The sequence below is a fragment of the Megascapheus bottae genome, chromosome 3, assembly GCF_031878675.1.
Source record: "Megascapheus bottae isolate mThoBot1 chromosome 3, mThoBot2.hap1, whole genome shotgun sequence".
Lineage (NCBI taxonomy): Eukaryota > Metazoa > Chordata > Mammalia > Rodentia > Geomyidae > Megascapheus > Megascapheus bottae.
The window spans coordinates 38657696-38685064 of record NC_143511.1 but is presented as its reverse complement, the minus strand read 5'-3'; the positions used below and the strand labels follow the sequence as shown (position 1 = coordinate 38685064).

The 27369-nt window shown below is 41.5% G+C and overlaps 1 long non-coding RNA gene across 1 annotated transcript; it reads right to left on the bottom strand.

Moving 5' to 3' along the window:
• Window positions 1-252: 252 nt before the first annotated feature.
• Window positions 253-27369, bottom strand: LOC150065390 (uncharacterized). The gene is made up of 3 exons (XR_016534760.1): window positions 27288-27369; window positions 12165-12284; window positions 253-330 (listed from the first exon to the last, which is right to left on the bottom strand). It is a non-coding gene; the product is annotated as an uncharacterized LOC150065390 (long non-coding RNA).

Below are 27369 nucleotides of genomic sequence, written 5' to 3'. Positions count from 1 at the left end.
ACCACTTCTGGCTTTTCTCTATGTATGTGGCACAGAGGAATCAAACCTGGGTCTTCATGCATGCTAGGCAAGCACTCTACCCCCTAGGCCAAACTCCCCGTCCAGTAAGTGAATTCTTAATGGGTTTTAGAGTCATGCTCTTGACTATTTTTATTCTAAGGCACTGTTATCTTTCCTTAAACTTGGTCTTTTGCCAAAGATAATTTTTTTTTTACCTTGAAGTCCTTTTTGCTGGCTTTCACTTGGGCCTCTATTTCTTTGAAGCTGTGCTTGAAAATGTTATAGCAAGTTCATTCAAGCTCATCTCTGTCTCAGCCTTATCATGCATTGCTGAAAAAAAAAATAGTGGGCATTTTCAGTATTTTTCCTGGAAACTAAAATCTATCTTCTTATTAGATATATTATATATTAGATATATATATATTAGATATAGAGAGAGATATATAGATATACATTAGATATATTTTATGGTTTTTTTCACATTATTACAGACAACAGGGTTGCCAAACTTTTTACCTCCACATACCATGAATTTCCTTTTCTTCAACCTCCAAAATAGCTTTCTGACTGCCCTCCAAGCCATCACAACTTGTCGCCTTGAGACCTTGTCTAGCTTCTGCTAGTCCTCAAATCAATGCCACATGACTGACATGGGATAGGGGATTTGTTCAACCAAGGGCAACCTTGTGCGCTCCTGCTCTGTAGAACTTACACAACCATGAAGAAAATCATACAGTCTGAAGGGGATAGTTGAAGGATCCTGAAAAGTCATTAAGGGACACCACAAAGAAGAGCTGGTAAAGAAGCCAGTGAATGTGTGTCAGTTTCGGGCAATGGGATTGGAGCTGATGTGTAAGTTGCCTGACCAGTGGTCAAGGGGAAAAACTGGTTGTAAAGTGGGTGTTAGGTCCGCCTGGGTAAAATAGCCCCTTCTCTTTGTTTTCCCGGCAGTACACATGTTGCCCCTTTCCCTAGAAGCCCCTTCCCAGCATTCATAAGCCAGGTAACTGGCATCCCTGGGGGCAGTGGGAGGTCCCCCACTGAGGCTCTGAGATGATCTCTGTGGCCACCTCCTTCCTACCTTTTCTGTAGCCACACCTCCACGCCACCCTCTCCCTAGATAATAAGTCATCATTAGTCCAGCACTTTTTCCCTTTCCTTCCACCCCTTTGCACCCTTTTCCCTTTTTTATTCCCTACATCCTTTGCACCCCCTGTACCCCTTATCTGCAAAGCTTCTGCACACCCCCCATCCTGTGCAGGGCCTGCAGGCTTGGTTCTTAACAAAAAGTATCCTGAACAACCACGTGGAGGTCTCCTTTATCCAAACTTTACATATGGTGCATTGGCCAGGAAATATCAGGAGTTGCTGGATGCCCCCCTTCTTTCTCTCAGTCTGCCTCCTATCCCCTTCCACAGCCCTAAGCTGCTGAAGAAGTCCCACATTGGATTTCTCACCTGTATCATTTCTGGCTAGGAATGCAGCACACTATCTACTGTCTGTTTGGTGAGTGACTATCGTATACCAGTCCCTCTGTCCTCTCTCTCTCTGTCTTTCTCTCTCTCTTTCTCTCTGTTTCTCTCTCTCTCTCCAGACCAAAGGGGTCTCCAATACCTTTTGGCCACTTTCTATATTCATAGGGATGTCTTTCTACATCTTCACCAGAGAGACTGTAAAGGACTTCATAAAGCCAAAAAGGTTCTATACATTCTGGCTCTCCTTGTTTGTCCTCTCAATCTGTCTCCTGTCTCATAAGCCTTCCAGCCATATCTTCTAGAAAAGTTATATTGGTTGTCTTATAGCTATTAAATAGCTGTCTTTGTCTTTGTCTCTGTCTCTGTCTCTGTCACTGTCTCTCTGTCTCTGCCTCTCTCTGTTTCTCTGTGTATATCTCTCTGTGTCTGTCTGTCTGTCTGTCTGTCTCTCTGCCTCTTTGCTAATGCCCTTGAGAGGAAGACACAGGCTAGATCCTGAGATCTTCTCTAGGTTTCTTCATTTTTTACCTTTTTTAAAATTGTAATTATTAGAAGGGTTACATTATATTCACCAGCCAAAAGTGGCATTACTTCACAAACATTGATAATCCTTCTCATGGTTTTTCCCCATTTCCCCCTTTACCCCCTCCCCTCATCTTGTTTTCCCCCTTCCCTAAATCCTATTTCAAATAAATAAATAAACATATATACAATATACCAGATAACAAGGTAAGATACTGTAACAATATGAAATAACCAAAGGAACAAAAGAGATGAGAAATAACAAGTGTATTAAGAACAACAGTCACATTATATGGCTCTTGTTTCTATATCCTGAAAGTCCTCTAGGTTTCTTCTTGAAGGCTAGCCATCCTAGGATTGAATATTCTTAGCTAAATCTGCCTCTCTCTCTCTATGTGTCTCTTGTCAAGAGCATCCACATGCTGTTACTGTGTGCCTCGGCCTTTCTGCTTGTCTGTTTTCCTGCTTTTTCTCTGCTTATCTGCTTGCTAATTCAAAGCTCTGCCAAGTTTTCTTACCACCATGTCTTGTCCAGAAATCCGCCATCTTGGCCATAGGTGGATTTTCTTGTGAGCCCCACATATCTAGCAAGCTTTTAAAGGTCCCTTTATATGCTATTGTGTCTCCTTACTAAAATTATTTTAAAGGTTTTCTGGTAAGTGGTTCCACAGGGGAAACAAATGGAGAGTTTTAAACTGAATTCACAAGGAAGCTCATCAGATTTGGGTGCAAACAAATGTATCTACTGTCTTTTTCCTGAGTCAGTAAGCAGCCCTGGACATAAAGCTGGATTCAATCTTTTCTTTTTTGCCAGTCCTGGGGCTTGAACTCAGGGCCTGGGTACTGTTCTTGGGCTTTCTCAAGGCTAGTGTTCCACCCTTGAGCAACAGTACCACTTCTGGATTTTTCTGTACTTGTAGTACCAAGGAATCAAACCCAGTGCTTCATGCATGCTAGGCAAGTACTCTACCACTAGGCCACATTCCAGTCCCCTGGTTTCAGTCTTAAGTAGTATCCAAAATTGCTCTATTCAGTAAATCAGTTGCTGTTTGTCATGTCTACTACTGAGTTTTGTCATGCAGATTTTATCCTCTGCAACAATTAGACTTGGCCCTAAGATCATAATTCTTGTCCTCAGAAAGCATTTAATGAGCCAGACACGGTAGCTCACGCCTATAATCCTAGCTATTCAGGAGGCTGAGATCTGAGGATCGCAGTTCAAAGCCAGCTCAGGCACTAAAGACTGTGAGACTCATCTCCAATTAACCTGTAGAAAACTGGAAGTAGTGCTGTGGCTCAAGGGGTAGGGTGGTAGCCTTCAGCTGAAGAGCTCAGGGACAGCACCCAGGCCAAGAGTCCAAGCCCCGCAACTGATTACAAAAGAGAAAGAAAAAAAGAAAGCATTTAATGAATGTTAGATATTCACTTGTCTTCTTATCCCCTAGTCCAAAGCCTAACAGCAGGAGCTCCAACAACATTCAACAGGAATTTTAATTTTTATATCCGGTTGTTTGCTATACCTGGTTCTCTAAAATAGTTCTCATCACATAGATTGTATCTTTATTACTTTCTAAAAGAAAAGCCTTCTGTGGCAAACTAATACTTGCTTAATTTCTCTCCTCCTGGGACAGTTTAGGTCTACAAATTAAAGTACTGGAAATTCAACTTACTCCAGAGCCCACCATCATTCAAATCCATTTGAACTCAGCAGAAGGGAGAAAGATGAGCTCACTGTGTTATCCATTTCAATAGGGCCTGAGTGAGAGGGCAAGGTTCCTGCCTGGACACTTTCTCCTCATTAGCACTTTAGTCCCTGCACTCAGCTCCTAGCCTCACCTTATGACCACAAGCAGACAAGGGGAACTGAGCAATGAGGTGATAATGAGGAGAAAATGTCCTGCTCTGCTCCAGGCATGGCTGGTACAAAGCAGGACCACTGTACCTAGGAGTTTAAAACTCTGTCTTCGTTTGGGCAACATTACGATAGAAATTCATCACCATAAAGAAGAGGAAGAAAGGGCTGCTGTAGCAATATAAGAGGTAAGAGAAGGGGTTAAAGTGTGCTGGCCTGGGTTCACTGAACAAACTCAAATCCCTCCTATAATAGATTAGAAAATCTTGGCTTTGCTTTCTGCTATTAACGATATTAACTATATAAATGTATTAGGAAGGGGGAGAGGAAGAGCAGAAAGAAAGAAGGAAGGAAGGAAGAGAAATAACAAGATCTCCATTCATGACCCAAGTTTGAAAGAGGCTTCAACATAATGCTATCTGCTCATGGTATGGTCTAAGCTATGATTTATCACTAAGGAGGTCCTCCAATAGCAAATGGATTGGCAAGATATGCAGAATGTCTACATTTTGCAAGTGCTTTCCAGAGCTTAGACAAGGCTTAAGAACAGAATAATCAGAAAACATAAAGCACTTTGCTCTTTCCAAAGCAACTATCACTAACAATATGAAAATCTGGTGGTGGAGATGAAAGAAGAGGAGAAATGAAATTTAGCTGCTAAACCTGAAAACACCTTACAACCCACTCCTAATATCATTGGGATGATAGAGGGCCCTGCCACCTAGGTAGTGCCTATAAGGCCAGGTTTTAGTTCAATTGTAGCATTTTCCATCATGTTTGGCATGCACATATGCGTGTGCGCGCGCACACACACACACACACACACACACACACACTACTATCTTCACACTGCCTCTGTCCTTAACTCTTTTTGTTTTATTTCCAATGTGTTTATTCTTCCCCTGGAGTTAGCATATATCAAGTAAGGCAGAAACACTATATTGGCCCCAAGTTTTTGAGGTAAGAAACAAAGTCCCAGAAAAACAATAATGACTTGTGCCAAGTTCACCCACATAAGGGCAGAGTAAAGGCTAAAGACCAGGAATGAAGATCTTACCATACCTGCTCTTCAGACACTTCTGAAGGACCCCCACACACTACTGAAGGTACCCTATTCAAGTATGAAGAGACCATTGTTCTCATCAAACTCTTCTTGGACTGTGGCTCTTGAACTTAAGATTATACCCAAAACTATAAACATGATTTCTGTATCTACAAGTTGAGCTGTTAAATTGTTATAAAACTATGGATGATCCTTTTAGCCCAAGATTACCCTAATCCTGAATCTCTACTGGCATTCCCAAAAGGAGCTACTGGAAATTTCCAAAAGGAACAACTATCTGTTGTGAGCCGTGCACTGACTTTTTTAACTTAATGATAGTGTTGGCATGTGTTCATCCTTGCAGTCCAAAGTATCCACAGGTCACTATCCAGAGATGGCAGAAGAGACACAAGGAGGCATGGCCCTGCCTTCAAAGAGTCCACACAATACAGCTGGGGAGACGTCTAACGAGATAAACATGATTTTGAATGGTATGAAAGAATGAGCGTTTTTGAAGGCTGAATATCTACTCTAGCTAATGTAGGGGAAAACAAAATGCAGAACATTAGCTTAAAAGGCATAGGTATGGGATGGGAGGTGAGGATAAATGCAACAGCTAGAGTTTGCATGGTAGTGGAAACAGTCTACAAGCCCCTGGGAGTAGCCAATATGGGAGGCTTAATCCTGGCCGAGGAAAAGGAGACCCAGCCCAAATGTCAGGAGTCTGATGCGTGGCAACAACAAAAGCTAAATTGGAAAGCGGTATCTGACATTTAGCGAAGATGAAAAGCAAGAAGAACGCTTGTGGAGTCAGGTGCAAGGTGTTTGTCCCCTAATACATGCTCCGCGCACTTCATTAAGGGACACTGCCTTCTTTCTTGTCTTGCCTGCTTTGCCCACATTAGTTTCTCCTTCTCTCGTCTTTTACTCTCACATCTGCCTCCCAGGGCCACGTCTGTACTTTTATTTTCCTTTTGCAATCCTCAGAGCTAGTATAATCTTTCAGAACCTGGCCTGAAGAGAAGAAAGAGCATTTTTCCTATTAGTGTGGACATCTCCCAGGCAAGGAACTTGAAATCACCTTCTGCATTCCAGAATGAGTCCAAGTTTGACACCCACTTTCCCAAAACACCAGCCATAACCCTGACTCCCTGAAAAAGCTATAACTTTAATAAAAAACAGGTCACGCATCAGACACCCGGATTGCCAGAACATGCAAACACACATACAGCCTATCACCAATAACTCATAAAAGAAAATGAAATCTCCAACAGCATTCCCCCACCAGCTTCTCTAAAAACAATTCTCCAGTGGGAAAAAGAAAAGGGAGTATCTAAAGTTCTCATTATTCTAGATGTAACATGCAATGTTTTGTAGCTGTTGTGATTATAGCTCTTTGAACAAGCGTCTAACCGTAGGACAGTGGAACAGTGCTGAGAATTATAGAGCTTCCTAGGATTCCAAGGAGACAAGATGATAAGAGACTTAGCACAGCACCAAGACCTCATGAGAATCTCCCTTTCAAGTACCATGTAGGGAGTCATTGAGCATCAACTCGTCAACACTTGCAAGCTTAAGGGGAAAAAAAGCCAATTCCTGCAACCCATCTTCATAAGTAGCCTTGGCTCGGGTCTGATAAAATGCTCTTTAACAACCCCTCCAGGTGGCTACTTGAAGTGGCGAAGACCTGTTATCCTCAGATTCACCAGTCCTTGGTTACCTGGTAGTAGGTCATTTTTTTTTTTTCCAACAGGAAGAGCCTCCAGTTGGAGAAAACTGTTGAATGGTAGAAGTAAATACCAGAGTCAGGGAATGAGTTAATAAAATGTTTCAGAGTCTTCTTGCATGGAGAGCACTGAGAGTTAATTTGGGTTAGGAACTAAGCGAACAGATAAGTCTTTACAGGAGAAGATGCTTAAAAAAAAAAAAAAAGCCATTGTGCAGATCCCAGACACCAAACAGGTCCTAGAATTCTAGTTTAAAGCAATTCAGTTTCTGTTCCATTCAGCAGGCCAGTGGATTGCAGACATTTGCACTTCTGTGGTTCCTTTCAAGGCAGAGCCTCAAAGCCCTTTTCAAACACAAATCTGTTCAGCCTCATAACCTGTCTGAGAAATTTCACCAAGGGATAGCAGGATCACTTCCCTCCCTACCTCAAGGGCAGCCTTTTGGGCAGTGGGAGGCAGAAGGCGGGGAGCAAAGGCTGTTTAACAGTCACTTAACCAGGCATCTTGACAGCTCAGAGGGAGGAAACACTTGGGATCAGACATTTCTGGGACACTTTAGTCTAAGGCCTGGAATTATAGAAATATCTGGATATCCACCTCTGCCTTTTGGACTCATTGTCCAGACTGAAGAGTATCTGTTGATTTGGCTGACACTGAGAGCTGCTTTCACATTGTCTTACGCTTCTCTGTAATAAGCCCCAGCCCCATAAGGTAGATAGACCATTATATCCTTAAATCAAGTCAGCCATCCTCTTGCCATTCTCTAGGGCTTCCTTACATTTCTGAGTAACCATATGGTATACAGGAATTCCATCACGAGATACAGAGAAGCCACAACTTTAGAGGTTGTATCAGGAGTCTTTGTTAGAAAGCGGGTAACTATAAGCACATTGTAATTAAAATCCAATTGGTGAGGAAACACCTCTACATTTTGTCTGAATACCCAGGTTTCAGCACATTAGGAAAACAGAGAAAAGAAGGAAACAGGCCAGACTCAACCTTCCACAGGCAGGGACTATTGAGAAAGAGCAGCAAGGGGCAAAGCCTTCCCAAAGGCTTGGAGAGTATACAAAGAGGTGGGACAGGAGTTGAGTTTTTATGAAGTCTGATCAAGGAGGTGGAGATTAATGAGAAAGCCAGTAGGTCTAGAAAGGTGGGGGGATTTTTCAGTTGGGCCCACAATGGAATGTTTCCAGCCAGGCCTGGATGATCTCTCTGCCTGTGTTAGTCAGTCTGCCCAGATCTTTGATGGCTTGCCTGACGTCAGTATGCACCTGGAAAAACAGGGTGAGGGTCAACCCTTTACTCTTAGAATGGAACTCTCTAGAAGCTATGATCTCCAAGGTCTCCATGGAAAATTACCTTCTTCAATTTCTGTGGCTGCTCTTAAGTTCTTTTTTTTATTTTTTGTCAGTCATGGGGCTTGAACTCTGGGCCTGGGTGCTGTCTCTGAACTCTTCAGCTCAAGGATTTCTTTTAAGTTCTTGCCAATCATAATCACAAATGGGTTTCTCCCTAATCTAAGCCTTAATTTGCTATGTAAGGAGCATGAAGAACAATTCATTTCTGTGAATTGTATAACTTCAATAGTTTCTTGAGATGAAATGTATGTAAATGATAATGTCTATTATTGGTCAGATAACAATTTTTCAATTGTAACTTAAAAGGGGAGAGGTTTCAGACATCATGTTTCATTTGATCCAGTGAACTATTCAAACTAATTTTATTTCATTGGGGTGGTGATTTATCTTCATTTCCCAAAGCAGAAAGAACTTTGAGTGCAGTAATAATGGAGTTATGCCTTTGAGCTTGGATGCTGAAAACTCAATAACCTTGTTCAGAACCAAGATGCTCTGGGTCTGGAATAGCTCGGGTGACCCTGGGAGAGGAAGACTGCCACCTCCCCACCTAAGTCCTCGCCTACAGGTCTTAAGTTATAGCTTGAGAATAAAGCCATTTTTTGTGTGTGTATGTGTGCCAGTACTGGGGCTTGAATTCATGGCCTGGGTGCTGTCTCTTTGCTATTTCACTCAAGGCTGTTGTTCTCCCATTTGAGCCACAGCTCCACTTCCAGCTTCCAGATTGTTAATTAGAGATAAAAAATTCATGGACTTTCCTGCCTGGGCTGGCTTTGAGCCATGACGCTTGGATTTCAGCCTCTTGAGTAGGTAGGATTAAAGGCATGAGCTACAGATGCCTGTCAGGAAAGTCATTTCATGAAGTCAGTAATGTTATGAGAAAAGACAAAGAGAAAGAAGAAAAGAGATGGGTCTCAAAATGGATAAGCTAAAGGCAGTGGTGGCAGGGGAGCAGGGGAGAAACACAGTACATTGACTAAGCTTTCAGGAGGCAAAGTTCTCCAGATTAAAAAAAAAAACCGTGTAAGGATTTTTCCATTCCTCATCAAATCCCTTGAGCACCTCTGCTCTTCCCAGATTTCCTTTAGACCCAGGCTGCCTCTCAGAAACTGAGACTCTGACAAAGGCTTACAATGTAAGGCCAGAGAGAAAGAAAATCGTGTGGGATGGCGAAGAATAAAGCCTGTTGTATTCAACTAAGGAGGAAACGCTGTTAATAAACACCTGTGCCATTTAATGATGTGGGTTTCATTTCAAACACATCATTGCTTGATATTGAATCTATCCATTTTGATAATAAACACCAGGACCAAGGAACATTCTCTTTTCATGCATAAATAAATAAATAATAGGCAGTAGGCCCAGGGACTTGTTTTGCACCCCCAGGAGAGAGGGAGGATTGCGGCTGCCCTGCATGTGTCTGCATCTTATGAACTCTATTCAGCCACATGGCCTCCCATTCGTCTCTCTGGAAATCCAATTTCCCTCTTGCAGGTTCATCTGCCAGTTTTCTAATTTTCACATCAAACTGCATATTATTCATTGTCAGGGTGGTTATTCTGGAAGAGTCATTAAGAATCTCAAACCCTTTACCACTGTTTCCAGTCCAGCTGCAGACAGTTGCCAGGCCTTACATTTTGCAAAATCCCATTGCCCTCTCTCCCAAAAGATCAAAATTTTAAACCTGCACACACTGGGTCCAGACCAGAGCTAATGAGAATTATTCTTTCTGAAAGAAATTATTCTTTCCAAATTCTTTCAGACAAGGAAATGGCCCTTCCACAGCTAACCAAGGAATGTGTAAGTTGTTGCTTTATCCTCAGCACTTAACACACAATCATCTCAATAAATCATTAATTTAAAAATGAATAAAGGGCCAGACACTGCCCACGCCTGTAATCCTAGCTACTTGGGAGACTGAGATCTGAGAATCATAGTTCAAAGCCAGCCCAGAAGGGAAAATCTTTGAGACTTTTCTCTTCAATTAATCACCAAAAAGCTAGAAGTGGTGCTGCTGTGGCTCAAGTGATAGAGCACTTGTCTTAAGGAAAAAAAAGCTCAGGCAGAATGCCAATGCCCTGAGTTCAAGCCCCAGGATTGGCAGAAGGGGGAGAGAGAGAGACAGAGACAGAGACAGAGAGAGACAGAGACAGAGAGACAGAGACAGAGAGAAGAGAGAGAGAAGAAAAATAATGATTGAACGAATAGTAATTGTATATGTAGACATGTTTCAAGATTATATGGCTATATACTACACATATGTAAAATCAAATTGGTGGGGCATTGGTGACTTACACTTATAATCCCAGCTACTCAGGAGACTGAGATCTGAGAATTGAACTCTAAGCCAGCCCAAGAAGCAATTCTTATTATCAATTAGGCAGCAAAAAGACACAAGTGGAGGTGGAGGTGTGGCCCAAGTGGTAGAGCACCAGCTCTGAAAAGGAGGGAACAGGTGGCAAGCAAGAATGTGAGGTTGGGAATTCAAGTCCCCCCCAAAAATCTTAATTCCATGCAGTATAATTTTAACTCACTATCCCAAACAAAACCTTTCTCTTTTTTGTTTTAAAAGGAGCAGTAATTGTGCTTTAAATTATAACTTTAATTGGTACAATCCACTTTAATTTATCTGCATGTATAATCCTTATTAAGTTTCCAAGCTCTGATCCTTCTCAGATCTCTAGCTTCCAAGCTATACAGTTCTAAAGAACTTGTGTATCCACACATCCTCAAACTCTCAGGATAATCGAAGTCTCACACACATTCCTTTGTTTCAGCTGGAATCCATCATGATAAAGGATCTCTCCTGTCCATTACACATGGAACAGATCAGTTCTGCTGGAAATTCACCTCCTTGTTGGGCATCTGGATACTCCCAGGGTCTCTGCCATGCTGGGAGACATATCAGCCATAGCAACCTGGCTTTCTAGAAGCTCTGCGCTGTGGACATGTCTCTAAAAACTTCTGTGACCTGTTCAAGATGCTTTTCATATATAACCCCGAAAGGACTGGAAAGGAAGGCTACCCTTCCCTGAAAATTTTCTGAGACAAGTACTTTAAGAGACTCAAACCTTAAAGAGCCTAAAGTTCAGAACAACAAATGCAATTCTTAAAACTGAATCTTACATGAAGGGAGGGAAATGGCTACAGCAAACATCTACTAGAATTATATATGAGAATAGGAAAAGGTATTCAATAGTAAATTTACTGCAGTTGAGGGCCGGGAGTTTGGCTTAGTGGTAGAGTGCTTGCTTAGCATGCATGAAGACCCGGATTCGATTCCTCAGTACCATATACATAGAAAAAAGCCAGAAATGGTGCTGAGGCTCAAGTGGTAGAGCTCTAGCTTTGAGAAAAATCCAAGGACAGTGCTCAGGCCCTGAGCTCAAGCCCTGGACTGCAAAAAAAAAAAAAAAAAAAATTTACTGAAGTTGAAATTTACTTGGTAATTAGAAAAGATATCCCATTTCTATACATAGATATGTAAAAGGAGTGAATGAAAATTGTAAAGCAAGAGATATAAAATGTTGTTAATAGGCCGGGAGTTTGGCCTAGTGGTTAAAGTGCTTGCCTGGCATGCACGAAGACCCGGGTTCGATTCCTCGGTACCACATACATAGCAAAAAGCCGGAAGTGGTGCTAAGGCTCAAGTGGTAGAGCTCTAGCCTTGAGAAAATCCAAGGACAGGACTCAGGCCCTGAGCTCAAGCCCAGGACTGGCAAAAAAAAAGAAAATGTTGTTAATAGCATGTAGAGCTGTTGTGTATCATATGTATTATTCATAGTTTACTTATTATAATTTTTTGTAAATTTGAAATTATTTCTAAGTAAAAAAGTTTAAAAAGTTTTTATCTCATTTGCATAGGTGGTATCAAATTGTTCCCTTTAAACATAACCAGGCTATGTCCCAAAGTGAGGGATGCTGAAGGGAAAACTCAGCATTTCATTAGAGTAGTGGATCTTTGCAAAGGGACAAGTAATAAGCATTTTAGAATACTTTAGGCTTTGGGGGCTCAACATGATCTGTCATAACAACACAATTTTGCCACTGTAGAGCTAAAGCTATCAAAGAGAATATATAACTTATTGGACATGACTCTGTTCCAATAAAACTTTATTTATAAACAGATCACAGGCTCTAGTTTGCCAACCCCTGCATAGATAATTGAGCATGTAGGAGCTGACTTACTGTGAATCATTTTGCATCCCTTAAGGGAGCCTGGCTTCCAGTGGTGGTCTATCTTCAGCAGCTAACAGTCTGGAACTCCCTCACCACTGCCTGTTCATAGCAATTGAACAGTCTGTATTTCTGTAATACAAACTTGCATTAGGAAAAAATTAGAGGAAGGCCCTCTTACCTTCTAATGCAATATTATATTATCACCTTCACATTCATGTGGGAGATAGACAAGAGTAACATCACAGGTGTCGGTACAAGAATGGAGGAAGGGGAGTGGTCCTTTCAAACACACAGGGGGGCCTACTTTCCAGAAGTTACAATCCCAAACCGTGCAATGAATCTGTTGTGTAAGAACTCAATGAGCAAGAAACAGAGAAGCTATTTTGTTTTGTTTTGTTGCCAGTCCTGGACTTAGCTTAGAGCCTGAGAACTGTCCTTGGGCTTTCCCAAAGCTAGAGCTCTACCACTTGAGCCACAGCACCACATCCAGCTTTTTTTGTGAATGTGGTTCTGAGGAATCAAACCGGGGTCTTCATACATGCTAGGCAAGCACTCTACCAGTAGGCCAAACTCCCAGTCAAGAAGTCATATTTTGAGAAGTCAAACTGGGGAGTCTTTATTAGAAAGCCACCTGTCCTGGGTTCCAAAGACCTGCAGCCTAGAATGTCCCTTGTACAAAGCTTTTCAAAACAAAACCACACAATTGGGGTGGGGGCCCAAACAGAAGCAAACTGTATGGGTAAATGCTTAGGTACAAGCAAAACTTTCCACCAAGGGAAGTAGCTTACGGGCCAGCTAAAATGTTCCATATGTGGGGATACTCAGAGGCAAGCAAATTAAACCATCTTGGGAAAGAGTCAAAGGGAAATGTTCTCAGTAGCAAAGCTCTCCTGGGACTGTAAAGCATGACATCTGCAATTCAACGAATGGCCTCTCTCACCTTTGGGCTTTTCCGAGCTGGGTAGAAAGCCCCCTTCACCCAGCAAGGCACCAGAATGACTGTGAGAACAAGATGATGTTACTTAGACCCAATCTCTTTATTTCAAACCTTTGTGTACCGTACTTTACTATAAGTGGACTTTGGGGGGAGGAAGGTCAGTACTGGTCCTTGAACTCAAGGCCTGGATGCTGTCCCTGAGCATTTTTGCTCAAGGCCAGTGTTCTACTACTTGAGCCACAGCTCCATTTCTGGCTTTTCTGATATATAGTTGGAGATTGGAGTTTCACAGACTTTTCTTCCTGGGCTGATCTCAGATATCAGCCTTCTGACTAGTTTAGGATTATAACCATAAGCCACCAGCACCCAACTATATGCATTCTTTGCTTTTTATTTGTTGTTAGTCCTGAGTGCTAGTCCTGAGGCAGCTCAGGTCCTAGGTACTGTCCCTGAACCTCTTTTGTCCCTAGCACTTGACCACATGAGCCATGGCTCCATCTCCAGCTTTTTGGTAGGTAATTGGAGCTCAGAGTCTCACAGACTTTCCTGCCCAGGTCTACTTGGGCCCAGTACTGCCTTGAAATGACCACCAGATGCCAGGCAGGTCAAGACATGAGCAGTAAGAAAAGCCATGAAAAAAGAGTAGGCATAGGGAATGACAAGGGAAAAAACTCACAGTCAGCCAGTTAAAGTTCTGCTGTGGCAATCTAACTGTTGTCCCTGACTGTTCCCTTCTTTGTTCCCCTCTGATTTCCTTAATTTTCTCATTGTCATCTGGCATTTGCCCTGCCTCATTATGCTTCCAGTGTTGTGTTATAGGGTCCCATAAAGAAAATGATACACCTGCCCCCCACACACAAGCTGTCAGAAGCCCCTAGAGAGAGACATACTGCAGGATCTCAGCCAAATCCCCTCACTAACTCAGAGCCCACCACTTACCCCCAGTTCTATGCTACAGTTTACACTATCCCAGGATGCTTCTCCAAGCTAATTGTGCCTGTTCAGAGCCCTAGCACTGCTTCTTAGAGACAATTTTATTTGACAGTTAACAAATCCAAAGACATTGCAATTAAAGAAAATAATAGCAAAGCAAGTCAACTAAAAGGTTGGAGGATCTCATACATCTGACTTTAGAGGTGGATAGGAAAAAAATGGAAATAGAAAACCAGAGTTCCAGTATCTCCAATCATGGCCCTTCACTCTTTTTTTAAAACCTGTATTCTTGGAGTCTACCACACAGACTTGATGAAGCACTTATGTGAGCTTGGCAGATCCATGGTGAATAGAACACACACAGAGCCCACCCCGTGGAGCTAACATCTGGCCTGGGATCACCAACAGTAAATAGATAATTGCCTTAGAGTGAGCAGTGGTTCTCAACTGCATGAACATCAGAATTAACTGGCAGGCTCATTAAACACAGATTTCTGCCACAGTTTCTGGTTCAGGATATGTACATATGTCTAAGGATATACATGTGTCTGAGAATATTCATTTCTAGCAAATGTCCAGGTGATGCTGATATTACTCCATGACCAGAGTTCGAAAATGGCTTCATTTCATATAATGAGTGATTGTTGTCCTTAATGTACATGTTATCTCTCATCTCTTTTGCTTTCCCTTGGTTATCTCATATTGTTACAGTATTTTACTTTGTTATCTGATATATTGGATATATGCGTATTTGGTTATTTGAAACTGGATAGGAAAGGGGGGAAAACAAGATGAGGGTGGAGGTGGGGGGAAGGGAAATGGGGACCAAGACATGAGAAAGGGTATCAATGTATGTGAAGTAAAAAACCTTCCATCTGGCAAATGTAATGTAACCCTTCTATTAATTACAATAAAAATTATATGGGAAAAAATGGCTTCACTCTAGCATGACTGGCATTCTGAAGGGAGAAATAAAAGGAAGAAAGCAAATGGAACCACACAGACCCACAAGAGGATACAAATCACAGAGAAAATGATGAGAACATTTATAAAGAGCAGAGAGAGAAAAACACTTAGTAGTAGGAAGTGTGTCTACTCCACCAGAGATTCAAAGTACAGCACCTAAGACTCCTCCCTTTTAAAAATTAACCACATTTGGGCCAGGAGTTTAGCCTCGTGGTAGAGTGCTTGCCTAGCATGCACAAAGACCCAGGTTCAGTTCCTTGGTACCACATACATAGAAAAGAAGCCAGAAGTGGTGCTGTGGCTCAAGTGGTAGAGCTCTAGCCTTGAGAAAGTCCAAGGCCAGTACTCAGGCCCTGAGCTCAAGCCCAGGACTGGCAAAAAAAAAAAAAAAGAAAGAAAGAAAATTAACCACATTAATATTGCATTTTGAACAAATAGAAATTAGTACTAGTAATGTCATATGATTAGCCAAAGTAAGAAAATCTTATCGTAATTGCAACAGATAAGAATGTTTTTCTTATACATTTGTCCAACAGGTGAAATTATACTGTTACAGACAAACTACTTAGCATTTTTACCTCCTCACCCATTCATCCATGTCAGGAATCAGCAAAAAACATTCCTCGGGCCAAATCTGAATCACCATAGTTTTCCTTTTCCTTCTTTTCCCTTTTTCTGCCCTTCCCTTCCTTTCCTCTTCTTTCTCTGTCTCTCTGTGTCTCTCTCTCTGTGTCTCTGTCTCTCTCTGTGTCTGTCTCTGTCTCTGTGTCTGTGTCTGTCTGTCTGTCTCTCTCTCTATCTCAATCTCTATCTATCTATCTATCTCTTTTTCATTTGCTTTCTCTTTTTGCCAGCCCTGAGGCTTGAACTCAGAACCTTGGCACTGTCCCTGGGCTTTTTTACTTATTGCTAGCATTCTACCACTTAAGCCACAGCTCCATTTTTAGCTTTTTGCTGGTTACTTGGAGACGAGAGTTTCGTAGACATTTCTGCCTGGGCTGACTCAGAACTGCAATCCTCAGATCACAGCTCCTGAATAACTAGGACCATAGGTATAACCTAGCTATCTGGCCCTTTACAAAACATACTTATAGAACTCTGAAAGCTTCAGTACAAAGCGTTCATATTGCCTTAACCAGTTACAGTTAACCTTTCCTGTCCCCCTTTCTAGTTGGACTTTAGACAGACTTCTCTGAGCTATGTTCCCAGTTTATCACTCTAACCTGCTGCCTGTCCCTTCCCACTCCAAGTAATTCCCAATTAGCAGCCACTGCTCATCTCCTCTAAGCTGGATGACAGTGAGGCCAGGAAGGTCTAACAGACCTGGGAAAGCAATTTATCAGCCTTATTGTATATCCCACTGGGAACTGCAGACACTGAGAAGGTTTCTTAGCCCAAGATCTGATTCTGAGAGTGACCAGACAGAGTTTCAAGATCAACCACCAACCCTGATTCTATCCTTAGTGGATGACTGATAAAGACCAATTTGAAGAAAGCCAGTTCCCCTTCCTGGCTGGGGAAGATGTGGCGGGACCCACCTCTAAACATGAACTCCAGACTGAAGTAGAAAACTCTATAGTTCTCTTTCCAAAGCACAGTTAGCTATGCACCGGAGGACTGCTCAATCTCCTCTCTCCTCCAGTACCCGGCACCGGCTTTCCAGTGTACCCTAGGAGAGAATTTCACACTGTCAGAATTGACTTTGGGCCATAGAAAAGGATTGACTTTGGTTTTTTTAAAAATGAACATTCAATTTATTGAAGTTAATTGAAAGTCTTTTCAATTCAACTTACACAGTTTGTCATTTTATATCTGATCCAAGTTTAGCGTATGTGATATGAAAGTGAGCATGGAGGCCATTTTCTGTGGCTTCATGACACAGCCTCCCCAGACTTAGTCATGAAGAAAGGGGGTTTGTTTTTGGCTGCATTCAGTGATGGTGTTGTTGCTGACAGATGATTGAGGTAGTGGGCGTGGAGACAGGAACATGAGAGAAGCAGCCACAGTGGCTTTTCTAGCAGACCTTCTTCCTAGAGTGCCCATGGACTCATCAATCCAGTCACATAAAGGGATTAAGATGTTCACAAAAGCTAAAAGATCCTGGTCCTTAGATCTGCTACAGTAGGATCTGAAAGACCCCATCTGGAAAAGGGATGACATTGATCAAGAAACACTGTATTTAGTAACTATTTCATTAAATGACAGCTCCCTTGTACAACTGCTTAAAGATAATAATAATTTTAACAGAAAGTCCCATCTGGTGCCCATTCCTTACTAGCACACATTGGGAATTACATTTCAACATGTGTTTCAATGGGACAAGCTATCTTCAATCCCCTCTCACTTCCCTCTGCTTCTACAGATATAGCTATGGTTGACTCTTTCTCCTGACCCACTAGATGAGGAGTTAGTGCTCATTCCACCTTCTTAGTTCTCCAAGCCATTTACTCATTAACATCAGGATCTTTGGTTGAAGCAATTCTCAGTACAGTGTCATTTGTCTCTGTAAATGTTATTGTCATCTGAGCATTATTAAGCACTGCGCTGATGCTTTGGGTTTTCCTGTAGTAAACAATTACTTGCCTTTTGTATTTGCTTTGAGTTATTTTTGTTCATTTGTTTGTAAATATTGCAAATGTCTCCAATGACTTCCCATTAGTCTCTTAGTATTTCACAAACCTCCCCAAATAGTCTATTGTTTTCTTTCTTGTAACTTTCTTATTGGAAAGGGGATGTACAGAAGATTTACAGTTACATATGTCAGATAATGAATACATTTCTTTTTTAACAATGTCATGTTTTTCCTTTCATCATGTCAGGATCTATAACGTGATAAATCTCAGCGTTTTCCTCCTTGGAGATCTTCCTGGGATTTCATTCTTCAAACAGGCCTGTTGAAGACCAACCAAACCTGTAGACCCCATGGCTGCTTTATATCCTAGGAATTCCCTTTGACTTTTGAGTAGAACTTTCTGTCTCCTGGATTTCATGTCCCCCTCTTCCTTGGTTACCCACTCCACACCTTGTTAAAGAACATTATCTGGTAGTTTTTGCAGTTTAAAAAGTGAAAGTACACCAATAAATGTATATGAGATGACCATATATCAGTGGGGGAAACAATAAAACAATGAGATACCACCACACATCCATCAAAATGACTAAAACCCAGAATAATGACCGAATGACTGTAGAGTAACAAAAACCTCCATCATTTCTCATGGGAGTGCAACTATTACAAGACCATTTAGTAGACTCTTAGAAAGCTAAACATACTCTTACCAAATAACTTTGTAATTATGTATCTCGGTTTTCATCCAGGGCAAGTTGAAAAATGCATATATTCACAAAATCCGGCATGCAAATGCATATAGCACTTTTCATAGTAATTGCTAAAACCAAGATATTCTTCGGTAGATGAGTTGATAAGTGAACTGTATTGAATCAAGAAATTGGAATATCATTTACCATTAGGAAAAAATAAGTTATAAAGTCATGGCAAGAGGAACAGGAACTTTAAATGTGTATTGCTAAGTGAAAAAAAAAAAAAGCCCATCCACATTTACCCAATCATCCAGAAACAAGGACATACTATATCCACTAGCACAACAATGTTCACTGCAGCACTATTTACCATAGCAAAGATATGGAACCAAGCCAGATGCCCCTCAGTTAATGAGTGCATCAATAATTCTATGCTGCTGTCAAAAAGAACAACATCGCCCCATTTGTAAGAAATGAAAAGACTTAGAAAAAAATCATATTAAGTGAAGTAAGCCAGACTCAAAGGAACATAGGCTCAGTGGTTTCCCTCACTTGTCATAATCAGTAGAAATCTTGGGCTCTCCAAGCAGAAATTTAGAATAGAACAAAACCTTGATACATAAGGCCATATAGTAGGACGCTAAACGAAAGGACCTCCAGGATATAGAAACAAAAGCCATATAATGAGTGACTGTTGTCTTTCATGTGCTATGTTATCTCTCATCTCTTTTGCTGTCCCTTGGTTATCTCATATTGTTACACTATCTCACCTTGTTATCTGATATATTGTATATATGCTTATTTGGTTATTTGAAATAGGAAGGGGAAGGAGGGAAAACAAGATGAGGGGCAGGGGTGGGGAAGGGACATGAGAAAGGGTATCAATGTTTGTGAAGTAATGGACCTTCTATCTGGTGAATATAATGTAACCCTTCTATTCATTACAATGAAAAATATATGGAAAAAAAGCCCACCTGAAAAGGCTACATGCTGTATGAGTCCAACTATATGATATCCTCAAAAAGGTAAAACTATGGTACAGAAAAAGGTCAGTACTTTCCAGGAGTAAAGAAGAAGGAAGTATGAGTCAACAGAGAGGATTTCTAGGACTACACTACAATGGTAAAGCCAAGCTTTGAACCCATAGATTTGAGTATATACAAAATGAATCCTAGCTGGGTGTGGTGGCTCATGCCTAGAATCCTAGCTATTCAGGAGGCTGAGATCGGAGGATCAAGGTTCAAAGCCAGTCCAGGAACTAAAGAATACGAGACCCTTATGGCCAATTAATCACTAGAAAACGAAAAGTGGGGTTGTAGCTCAGGGGTAGGGCGGTAGCCTTGAGCTGAAGAGCTCAAGGACAGTACCTAGGCCCAGAATTCAAGCCCCATGATCCACCAAAAAAAAAAAAAAAGAACCCAAACATAAGCTATGGACTTTGGGTGATGATGACACATCAGTGCAGATTCAATCATCATCATCATCATCGTCATCATCATCATCATCACCATCATCATCAATCACCATCATCACCACTGCTCTACTTTCACACTTGAAACTTTATTTTTTCCTTTTTTCCCCACAGTCCTAGTGCTCTGTCATGCTGTGTTCCCAGTATGGATCATTGTCATGCACTGTGCTGGAAACTTGATGGGCCTGCACACCTTAAAAGCTCCAGTCTTACTGCTCTTGTTCACAGAGGTGGTATCTTTACTTACCTCCTTCATAATTTTAATTCTCATCATTTTTCTAAACTTCCCCTAGGCCATTTCATGAGGAATAAAAGCTTAGCTGTCAGCATTCCTGAATTTGCATGAGGAGGAAAGCCTGGGATGGGTGGGAGTGAGGGTGCTGCAAGGGTCTCCGTGTTTAGCCCACAGGCGCTCACATTCCTGTACTTTCCTCTTTTCGGCACAGTGTGCACTTTGTCATCCATACCTTGATACCCTCCATTCCTAGCCACTCTGCTTTATTCTAACCAAAGAAGAAATCTCCACATGTATTCTGCTAGGGAAGAGAGAAACTCATCTTTCTAGGGGATCAGATCTAGGTCCCTAACTAGTTTGAACCAATCCTTTACTTTTGGTCATTACTTCTACCCCACCACATAAACATTTTACTCCTCAGCTTCTCTTAAGTCTTCTGAGGGTTCTGCAGTTTGAATCAAGATATTCTGGCTTTCTTCTGGTTTATGCTTAAGATTGCTATTTCATATATCTGCTAGAGCAAACCAACAGTTATTCGGTTGTTTAGATTCTAAAATTTGTTGTTATCGTCATCTTCCTTCTTCTCCCCATCCTTATTTTAAGAATATAATCCAGGCAGGGAGTTTGGCCTTGTGGTAGAATGTTTGCCTAGCATGCACGAAGACCCAGGTTCAATTCCTTGCTACCATATACATAGAAAAAGCTGGAAATGGTGCTGTGGCTCAAGTGGTAGAGCTCTAATGTTGAGAAAACCCCCATGACAGTGCTCAGGCCCTGAGTTCAAGCCCCAGGACTGGCAATAACAATAATAATAATAATAATAATAATATCCCATTGCTATAGTTTCTGTGAGGTTTCCAGAAGAGAGAAAGTTATATGGACGTTAAAGCTATCATTGCATACTATAGTCTTTTTCAAGCATACCAGGTTTCTGATTTAGCATATGCAATATGTGCATAACCCTTATAAGTGTGTAAATTCAAGTTAATACGATCCTAAATTTTACATGTTGTGGTACTTCAACATTAACACAAATTTAAGTAAACTTACTGAATATACACATAAAATAAGCATTACCAGCTAGGTGCTGGTGGCTCAGACCGGTATTTTTAGTTACTTAGGAGGCGGAAATATGAGAACTATGATTCAAAGTCAATTTTGGCAGGAAAGTCAATGAGGAGTTTATCTTCAATTAACCACTGAAATAAAAAGCCAGGAGTAAATAAAAAGCTGTGTTTCAAGTGGTCAAGTGCTAACCTTGAGCAAAAAAGAGCTTCCAGACAGCACCTAGGCCCTGAGTTCAAGCCCCAGGGGACCAATACACATGCAAAGTAAATTAGAGCAGACAGACAACAGATTATACTCTTTTTTAAATATGATGCTGATGGAACCGTAAATATGCTGATTCCTTAATGAAAAATTAATAATAATTTGATGTTCTTTTGAAAATCTCTTCATTCTAAATATGAAATCAAAGGATGGTAATTTATATACCCCTACACGTTTTGTCAATAGCTTCCTGAATATATTTGTAGTTGTCATCCTCTCTATGATTTTATTAACTACCAAAAAAGCCTCTTACAGTGGTGATGACCAATTTTTTTTTACAACACTAACAGTATACATATATTGCTACTTCTCTTGAGGAACCATTTCTCATCTCTTCAAATAAATTGGCTCCAGTTCTCTACCCAAGCTGCTAGAGGAACTGGTTGAATTTTGAACTTTTTTTTGGCATTTGGACAATATAGGGTATTTTTTGTGTATATGTTTGAAAACCTTAACTTTCTATTGTGGCAAACTTTCACAGGAAATAAAATGATCTCCAAACTTGGTCTCCTTGGTTGCAACTTCTAGGGTATTCTGTGAATATAATTAAAGACAAGAAAGAAAGAAAGAAAAAAGACAAACCAGGGATGCTAAAGCAAAAACCAAGATGCAAAATTCAAGTATCGGAGGATATTTGGTCTCTGTTACATCTTTTCCCACGTCATCTCTAGAGGCTCTATTACCAAATGTAAAATGTGCTTGGCCAGGCTGCAATTCCACCAGGGCTTCACCCTGGAGGAATGTGTGAAAAGTCTAAGAGAATATCCCTGTCTAATTATATGGACTATGGTCAGAACTATAGTCCAAGCATTCTTCACTGAGCCAGAGAGGGAAAATGGAGCATTGCCTTTGTGTCATCCTCATAATCTAAGAAGAGCTTTGTGGATGGTCAGAGGCACTCGGTGAGGCAGGTTTCCAAGCCCGTCAGCACTGAGAATGTTCTGGTGGTGCTGGCTGGACTACTGGAGACCTACATTTCCTCCCCTACATACTATGGGGCCCAGGTAGGGGGACACCTGGAAAAATAAGCTTCAGTCTCTACTTTGAGACACTTTGTGAAATTGCTCCAGATTACAATTACTCAGCTGTCGAACAAATAGTTCGACTGCAGACAAACAGTCTCTAGGAACAGTGTTTGTCCAACAGCCCAGTAACTGCCTCGCTATCTTTAATATGCTGTCTCCTCCATATTGTGCCTCTTCCTTTCTCTTAATCTTGGTTTAGCCAGTGTCAGTTGGTTAGTGGTGCTCTCTTGTGTAAATTCTCAAGGGTACAAATCTCCCTGTCTCTGCTCTTTCCTGTTAGAACAGAATCTCTCCTACCATACCATCTTACAGACCCAGGTTTCCCCTGTCCTAGGGTCAGATTTCCACCCCAGGTCCAATCAGCTCTAGCCAGGGTGAAAACAGTAACTCTGGGTGGAACATTAGTGCTTGGGTAGGGCATTTCAGAAAAAGACATCGATGTGTGAGACACCGTGATGAATAATTTTGATATACTCAATTTTGAGGCCAGTGAAATTCATTCATTTATTTTTTGCCCTCACTTTTGTTCTCTAAGAAAAGAATTTAAAAGATAGAGGGAAAGGACCCTTGGGTGTGCCTCTAGATAAGCCACGAACAAAGTCTTCCTTGTTACCTTCAGTTATGTCTAGGGAGAGTCATCTGGGTTGCAGGTTTGGGAAAAATCTTCTTCTAGGTTGAAGACACTGGGGTAATCAGAAGACATTGGGTCACTAACCATCTTCATAGTCCTATTGCCACTCTCATGTTTGAACAGTTGGGAGGCTTCTGTCTTGAATGACTCTGGGAATCAAGTGACCAGAGATGGGGGGAGGTTTGTTCTAGTTTAAAAAGGGAACTGTGTTTCTTTTATGACCAGAGATGTTGAGCATTTCTTCATGTGTCTATAGGCCATTTTTGTTTCTTCTTCAGAGAAGACTCTCTTTAAGTCTTTGGCCCATTTTTTAATGGGATGGTTGTTACTTTGGAGGTTAGCTTTGGAGTGATTCAATTTTTTGAGTTGTTGATATATTTTAGATATGAGGCCTTTGTTCATTGTATCATTGGTGAAGATCTTCTCCCACTCTGTAGGCTTCCTAATTAATTTACTAGCTATGTCCTTTGCCATACAAAAGCTCTTCAGCTTAATGCAGTCCCACTTATCCAGCCTTTCTCTGATTTGTTGTGATTCTTGGTCTTTATTAAGAAAGTTTCAACCTGTGCCAAGGAGGCCTAGTGTATCTCCTATTCCTTCCTGTAGAGTTTTCAGTGTGTCAGCTTTTACCTCCAGGTCTTTGATCCATTTGGAGTTAATTCTAGTGCAAGGTGACAAAGAAGGATCCAGCTTTAGTTTTCTGCAGGTGCTTAACCAGTTCTGCCAGCACAACTTGTTGAAGAGGCTGTCTTTCTTCCATTCTATTTTTTTGGCTCCCTTGTCAAAGATTAGGTGGCCATAGGTCTGTGGTTTAATATCTGGGTCCTCAGTTCTATTCCATTGGTCTTCAGGCCTCACTCCAGCTAGAATGGCCAAGATCAGGAAAACGAATAACAACAGATGCTGGAGGGGATGTGGCCAGGAGGGATCACTACTACACTGTTGGTGGGAGTGCAAACTCGTTCAACCACTATGGAAAGCAGTGTGGCAGTGCCTCAAAAGGCTAAACATAGAACTCCCCTATGACCCAGCAATTCCACTACTTGGCATTTACCCAACCACCCAGAAACAAGGACATACTAAACCCACTAGCACAACAATGTTCATTGCAGCACTATTCACCATAGCAAAGATATGGAACCAACCTAGATGTCCCTCAGTTGATGAGTGGATCAACAAGTTGTGGTATTTGTACACAATGGAATTCTATGCTGCTGTCAGAAAGAATGACATCGCCCCATTTGTTAGGAAATGAAAAGACTTAGAAAAAATCATATTAAGTGAAGTAAGCCAGACTCAAAGGAACTTAGGCTCAATGGTTTCCCTCATTCGTCATAATCAGTAGAAACCTTGGGCTCTACTAGCAGAGATTTGCAATAGAGCAAAATCTTGATACATAAGGACATATAATGTGAAGCTAATTGAAAGGACCTCCAGGATAGTGAAACAAAAGCCATATAATGAATGATTGTTGTCCTTAATGTACTATGTTGTCTCTCATCTCCTTTGCTGTCCCTTGGTTATCTCATATTGGTATAGTATCTCACTTTGTTATCTGATATATTGAACTTATTTGTATTTGGATATTTGAAATTTGATAGGGAAGGGGGGAAACCAAGACGGGTGGGGGGTGTGGGGGGGGAGGGAAACGGGTACCAAGACATGTGAAAGGGTATCAATGTATGTGAATTAATGCACCTTCTATCTGGCAAATATCATGTAACCCTTTTACTAATTACAATAAAAAAATAAAATTTATAAAAAAATAAAATAAAATAAAATAAAAAGGGAACTGTGAAACTTTGAGGTTTCCCAAAATGAATGTAACTGAGCTTCCCATGATGCCATAATAAACAAGTGAGCCATTTGAATCGACTATTCCCCAGAGGGATCTGGAAAGCCAGAATGTGCACAGTGGATGATATCATGGTGATAGATATGTGTGACTTCTGCCAAGGGGAAATATCAAGTCTACCTTCTGCTATGTGAGCTGAACACATCATGGTAAGACTGCAGCTACAACCATTCTAGCACCCCTGAAGTCTCTGGACCAATGTAATCAAGGTGTCCGGGCTGTGGACAAGAGACCCCGTGACTCCACTGGATTTCTGATGTTTCCTTCAGCTTTTCTTCCCTCCAGAGATCCCAGAAATCTAGTTCTAGGGGCCGGGAGTTTGGCCTAGTGGTTAAAGTGCTTGCTTAGCATGCATGAAGACCCGGGTTCGATTCCTCGGTATCATATACATAGAAAAAAGCTGGAAGTGGTGCTGAGGCTCAAGGGGTAGAGCTCTAGCCTTGAGAAAGTCCAAGGACAGTGCTCAGGCCCTGAGCTCAAGCCCAGGACTGGCAAAAAAAAAAAAAAAAGAAGTCTAGTTCTACTTATTCCAGACTGCCTCAGCAATTCTTCTACCTGGATTTTTCTAACAGAAAGAAAAATAGAAAACAGACTGTCTCTTCACTCTTCCTGCCTTCTCTGCTTACTTTCCTGCCTTAATTCAGCAGAAATCAAATAAACATTTGGAAATCTTAAAACATTTTTAATGATATGTATGAGTTAGGAGCACCAGCTACTTAGGAGGCAGAGATAGAAGAATTGGTGACCCTAGACCGGTCCTAGGGTAAAAGCTCAAGACTCTATTTGAAAATTAAACTAAAGCAAAAAAGGGTGCTGGTGTGATTCAAGTGCTTGAGTGCTTGCTTAGCAAGTATGACACGTGCAGTTTAGGACCCAGTAGCCGCCCTGGAAAAGTAAAACAAGTAAATGATAGCCCCTCCCTGGGATGTGAATGACACTAAGCCATCTTCTGCTTTACCATCTCCCCACACTGCTGTCTCGGGCCTTGGCCTAGCCCAGCAATTCCTTATCATCAGGGAAGGACACTGAGGGTTATACACCCACTGCTCTTCCCTCAATATTTGGGAGCATTTGTTTTCATCTCTGTGAGCTACACCCACACCCCCCCCACACACACACACACCATAACTAAGAAGCTATTTACTAAAAGCTTACTCACTGGGCATACAGGCTTTCTTTAATCTTCACAACACCCCAGTGAACAAGACAGCATCTCCAGAGACCCAGATATGTCAGATGCTTCCCTGAAGTCACACAGCAGGTGAAAAACAGAGCTAGAGCTCCATCTCAGACTTATTAGACTCCAAAAATAGGTTCATTTTTTGTAACAATAACACTCTTCTCATTCAAAAATAACATATTTCTCCATGCCCCAAAGTGAAAAGGAATACATGTGATTCCATGGTTGAGATTGTAAGCACTTTTTCTTCTATGAATCCTCATAGACACGTGTAATACACGATGTACATATTCATACATCAAATTATTTCTCTTAGCTTAGTTATTATATGGAGGGGTGGATTTCATAGGTACATCTCCACACACATTTACATTGTATTACAATCAACCTCCTCCCATCTCTGTCACACTCCCTGTCAAATAACTTTGGAGGGTATAGTTTCAGGACTGCTGTACATGTTGGGTGGCTCCAATCTCTCCCCCCCACCCCCGGCTCCTCTCCCTTGAAGACTTTATCTCCTAGTGGTACAGTCACAGGATAAACAAATACACAGATGAATCTGTACGATAATGTGCATTAGCAGGTCTGCTATAAACAGCTACATATTGTAGATGACTGGGGCAATCCATCAATTGAATATTATCCCCAGGAATTGGGCAGTGTGCAGTCTACACCACGCACGATGGGTAACAATGGGAGGGGTAAAAAGCATGAAGAAGATTATTTGGAGAAAAGAAGGTCAGAAAGTACATCTACTAGGGCATGTTTGGGAATAACCTTATGACTGAGAACAAGTGGCACAGAAAACTGATGAAAGAGGTATTCAAGGCAAGTGAACAGCAAATGAATCAATCTGAAAGCAGGCTGTTCTGGAAATGATGGTGTGCAGTCAGAAAGGGAGTGGCACCAGAGCACAGGGCCTTGAGTATGTAGTGAAGCCCCCAGGGTTTGTTTTGTGTGATAAAAGGCACTAGAGAGCTATAAGCAGAAATAGGACACTTAAGCATAAGTCTGAGCAGCATGTAGAGAATGCAGGAGAGGAGGCAGCCAGGCCAGGGAGAGCGGGATAGAATAATGAGGAGCTGGTGTCCAGCTGAGGCTCTCCGGACCAGCATCTGTCAGGCTCAAGAGCATCTCCCACTCGTGCTTTCCATCATGTCTCTATGAATGTCCACTAAGCAGCTGAGACCCCGGCCAAACCCAATCCCCTACCATTATCCTTCCTGTCTCTTAGTCCACGTAGGTTAACCATACTGCTATCTCCTCCATGAGTTTGTTTCTTCAGCCTCCAGTTCAGAATAAAACTCACCTTTCCCTCCTGGTTCTCCTGGAGCATTTAAGGTTAGTAAAATTGGGAAGGCTTTCTCCCTCTTTTTTATTTTCCTCTCAAG